General features: G+C 37.4%; 1 long non-coding RNA gene across 1 annotated transcript; it reads right to left on the bottom strand.

Annotated features, from left to right (window-relative positions):
- Window positions 1-446: 446 nt before the first annotated feature.
- LOC115278514 lies at window positions 447-3,642 on the bottom strand. The gene is made up of 3 exons (XR_003902933.1): window positions 3,354-3,642; window positions 3,069-3,139; window positions 447-597 (listed from the first exon to the last, which is right to left on the bottom strand). It is a non-coding gene; the product is annotated as an uncharacterized LOC115278514 (long non-coding RNA).
- Window positions 3,643-3,842: the final 200 nt, after the last annotated feature.

Here is a 3,842-nt window from a genome sequence, read left to right as displayed (position 1 = left end):
CAGTGTGCCACTCTTGTCCCATGAATTATGCCATTTCCTACCTTGCCTAGTTTTGATAGGAAATGTTCCCAGTTCTGTGAAAGTTTAGATTATTCTTTCCTAAAATCCTTTTGAGTATCTCTTTCCTCAGTTTCTGATAGTTGTCCTCCTATGTATGAAGTGTTAGGTTCTTAGCCGAAAATGTGATGATAACCCTCTGTAGAACTTCAAGGTTTTCTCTGTGCATCTGCCTTCTCTCCAGTATACTGTCCTATAAAATCTGAATTCTCTCTAGTATACTGTCCTAAAAAACTTGTCTTGGCCTCCCCACATCCCAGCTTTGAATCATCCACTTAGGAAGACTCCAGGACTTTAACATGGTTCACCTTTTCTATTCCAAAGGCTGGAAAATTGTTTCTAGCAGTAAGCTGGGACAATTAATAGGGCTCACTTCATTTATTCCCTGTTCCTCATGGATCACTGTTCTTTGTCATATTCTTTGTCTGAATTTGTAGTTATTTCAGTTCAGAGGGCAAATTGTATCCCTGTTGATTCCATCTTGATCAGACCTGAATTTTCCAAATTAGATCTTTACATTGCAGATGTATTTTCAATGTTCTGTGTTGGGAAAAAAAACCAGATAGATTTATTTTTTTAAAATTTTTAGTTATTTGTATGGTATATCATCATATAGAACCTGAATATACTCTTTAGCATTAATTTTAAATACATTAACAATATTTTGATGGATATATTTCTATGTACGTAATTGTTAACATCCAATTATTCATTAAAAAAATTTTTATGTTGATTTTATTTTTGAGAGAGAGTGTGAGCATGAACAGAGTGGGGGCAGAGAGAGAGAGGGAGACACAGCATCTGAAGCAGGCTCCAGGCTCTGAGCTGTCAGCATAGAGCCTGATGTGGGGCTCGAACTCTGGAACTGAGAGATCATGACCAGAGCCAAAGTCACTGCTCAACTGAGTGCGCCACCCAGGTGCCCCTAACGTGTCCAGTTATTCTTAATGGGATTTTTCTAAAAGTGTATTTGCTAAAACAAATATTAAGCCTTTTAACACATATTGCTAAATTGCCCAACTTGGTCAGCATTCAGGTGATTTGTGAAGAATGAATAAAGTGGTTTTATTTGTATTTGAGAAAGAAGAAACTCACCTTTGTGTGAATAGCTACTGATGACTGAAAAGGGGAAAGGCTAGAGAAACAGATTCAAGTTAGGAAACCAAACAGCATGAGAGATGATGAGAATCTGAATTAGGTATTGCTATATGAATGAAGAAAGGAGGGAGGTATTTGGAAAATATTTCTGAAGCAGAATCCATGGTTTCTAAAATTAATTGGAAATCTTTATATAATTTTGCCATGGAATAAAATGGAAATTTCCTGGGGGCACCTAGAAGATTCAATCGGTTAAGCATCCAACTGTGGCTCAGGTCATGATCTCTGATCTATGAGTTTGAGTCCTGCATTGGGCTCTGTGCTGACAGCTCAGAGCCTGGAGCCTGCTTTGAATTCTATGTCTCCCTCTCTCTCTGCCTCTCCCCTGCTCATGCTCTGTCTCTCAAAAATAAACATTACAAAAAAATCTTTTAAACAAAGAACAAAATAAAACAAAATTTCTAAAGCAAAGAGGTTTTATTCATTGGGAAGGTCAACATATTACTCAATTAATTTGTGTTGGACTTAAATTGCACAGGCACTACTTATGAGACAGTCGAGTAATGAGTTACTATGAGGTCAGTTTAGTTATGAGATCTGGGGTTGAGGTATTGATTTTGAGTTATCTACATAATTTGATACATAGTATCAATCCATAGTAGTGGGAATTAATCCTGAATGTACCCCCTATAAATGTCATTTTCTAGGTAAAATGTCTGGAACGAGAAGAAAAAAAGGCCAAGGAAGGAATTAAAGTTCTGCATATGTTTTGAGTTTCAGTAGAGTAAAAGAATGCCAAGAGAATGCATGAAGGGATGGTTAGAAAGGTAAAAAGAGGAGACTGGTAAGCAAAATCCAAGGGAAAAAAAAAAACTGAGAAGATAGAAACTATCCATAATATCAAGTACTGTTCCAAACCAATAACTATTATGGAATATTTTAAGATTTGGCAATTAGTTTAGAAAAAGTAGCATTAGATCATCTGGATGGTCATCTGGTTGTAAGAGCAGTGACAAGGATTGTAATATCAAGAATTTAAGTATAAATTCAGAGAGATGGAGTTGTTTTATACGTGTCAGGTCCTCGTGTCCAACATGCCACTCTTGCCACTAAATGGGTCATGGTAAACTAGGATAATCTGGGTCCTGATGGGATAAACTGGTAGCATTAGGGTTGCTACTGAGGGTTAGATTTAGGGTAGAATGTTCAATATAAAATTTAATTTGATTACAAGAAACAGTGGTAACAAGTTTTTGTTGATTTTTATTGGGTAGGGGCTGCAGTGTACATAGATGTAAATGGGTCATCTTAAAGCTGTAGAATCTGGAAATACCTAACACTAGATCCAATTGTGATAGGATATGCTGAATAACAAATAAAAAAATGACCAAAAAAAAAGGCAGGGACAGGAAGTTGGGGAGTGAAGAAATGGACAAAAATGTTCCCAGTAGCTCAGAATACTTATTTCTTACAATCCATGTAATGAAGGGAAGTTACTTATGGATAATGAATTCTTATGATCAGTAGTTTTTTCCAGCCTTTATAATAATAGAAACTGAGTATCAAAAAAAAAAAGGGTAGATAGAAGGTAAACAAATATCAAAGAAATTTTCATTAGAGATGATTTCAGCAAAGGGCAGCCAGTTGTCAGATTCTTATTCTTAATCCAGATAGTGTCCTAAAATATACAGTTAATATTTAGTCATCATTTTAGATGTCACTGTAAAATGTTGATTCTAGTGCAGTTACATGCCACACCCCAAGCACATCCGTATCCCAGGAGTTCCTTAATGATTAATATAACTCCCAAGATTGCTGAAGGAATTAATAGTAATTAGCCACCTATAGCCAGAAATGCAGACAAACCACCTGCTTTCCCCTTCCCAGTCCACTTCCTTCTTTTGTTTACTCACACAGTGAAACAATTATCTTCCATTTGTGACATCACAATCACTCCCATAGCAACAGGCATCTTCGTGTATCCCTTCAGTATGGGAATAATCAGAAAGCAGATATGAATTTTTGAAGGAGAAAGAACATATTTATATATAAATACACTAACAACTGGCAATTTCTAGGAGACAGAAATAGAGAAGAATAGGAATATCTCATAGATAAGGATTTCCTTTTAAATGTTAATTTTTGTCTGACTGTAAACTTCATCTTTTAAACCCTTTCTCCCATTATTATCATCATACCTTGAGTGCTTACAGCTGAACAACCAGTTCATTGTGACCTTTCTGAAATCGCAAGCCATCCTTTCTCTTTGTCACTGTGATAATGGAATGGATCAGATTCTTCCTGCAGACATTATAATGGAGTTCAACTGTCTATGGCATACACTAATGAAAAATGTTAAACCTTTCTCGTCTCCACCATGTGCCGCCACAGCACACAGCAGATGCCCTGCCTGGAGAAGCCCATATGGCAGGCTGGTATCGGTGATATTTCCTGTAATGTCAGGGGAGCCTGTTGTATGGGAAGGATGTTGTGGGTGCCATTTGGAGGCTTAGGTACAAGTGCATTGAGGTGAGAGCCACTTTATCTGTCTGCCTGTCTGCCTGTCCCCTCTCCACGGTGCCAGCTAGTCCCTCATTGGCAGGCAAGTGGGGCTTTTTGCTGTGTGATTCAGAGACCCAGGAAGCCCTCTCACTACCCACTCTTTAAAAACACTCATATTACCTATC

Source organism: Suricata suricatta, chromosome 14 (assembly GCF_006229205.1).
Source record: "Suricata suricatta isolate VVHF042 chromosome 14, meerkat_22Aug2017_6uvM2_HiC, whole genome shotgun sequence".
Lineage (NCBI taxonomy): Eukaryota > Metazoa > Chordata > Mammalia > Carnivora > Herpestidae > Suricata > Suricata suricatta.
Note: the sequence above shows the minus strand (reverse complement) of the source record. Positions and strands in the feature narration are given on the sequence as shown.